Genomic DNA, 1,047 nt, shown 5'->3' on the forward strand with positions numbered 1-1,047 from the left:
ATTATATAATAAATAAAAAGAAAGATTGAATAGAAAAAGAATAGAGCAAGCTAGTGTTAGAGGTCTTTTTTGCTTTTGTTAATTGTATAATAAATTAAAAGAAAACAAATAGATAGAATACAAAAATACAAGAGAGGCTAGTGTTTTTTAAGAAAACAAGCAGTTAGTAAATGAATTACTAAAATTACAATTACTAACCTAACTGCCCTAAAATAAATAAATACAAATATTAATAATTATAAATATAAAAAAAACATATAAAAACTATATTTAAAATGACAATATAAAATGAAAGCTAAAATGCTAAAATGAAAGCGTTTTGAAATTCAAAATATTAATTAATGCTATTTATTACACGGCTCTGTGGAATACTTGATTCTGATTGGTCAGTCGCGACATTCCGAGGTATGCTATCCCTCGATAACAACCGGTAAAAGCTAATAACACAGGCTCATCCGGATAACAGCAGTCGGGGCTGTACTCTTGCTTGAACTATTTTTTCTTGGTGGAAGCTTTGCGTTTGTTTAGCTAATAAAATATTAAAACTCGATTCAAAATGGTGTACAATTATTTAATTATGTCATCCTGGTATCATGGACTCGCTCCTCTCGTTTCATGCAAACGCAGCTGCTGCCATTTTGCTACCATTGTTTTGTATGCTGTAATGGATTATAAGAGAACTAACAAACTGGTAAGGTTTTAAAACATTTTCGTCTTAATTATTTTATTGCCTTAATTATTTTTGTGGTGAAATGTGTAATAAGTGGTATGACTGCACCGTTTCCTTTAAATGTCAGTCTAGTTTGAATTTGCCGCTTGCTCGCAACTGCTGTCTTCACAGAAGCTTTGCATTCAAATATTTAAACTCAAATCAATATTTCGCGTCTAATTATTTACTTATGTGGCAAGTAGCCGTGTAATAAGCGGGTAAATGTACATCTAGCCAGTTGTTATCTCAGAATAAACCCCTTCAGGCTGATACAAGACCACCCTGTCGGGGTTTATTCTGAGATAACAACCGGCTGGATGTACATTATCCCTTACATA

This window comes from Sinocyclocheilus rhinocerous, unplaced genomic scaffold, assembly GCF_001515625.1.
Source record: "Sinocyclocheilus rhinocerous isolate Xijiao unplaced genomic scaffold, SAMN03320098_v1.1 scaffold789, whole genome shotgun sequence".
Lineage (NCBI taxonomy): Eukaryota > Metazoa > Chordata > Actinopteri > Cypriniformes > Cyprinidae > Sinocyclocheilus > Sinocyclocheilus rhinocerous.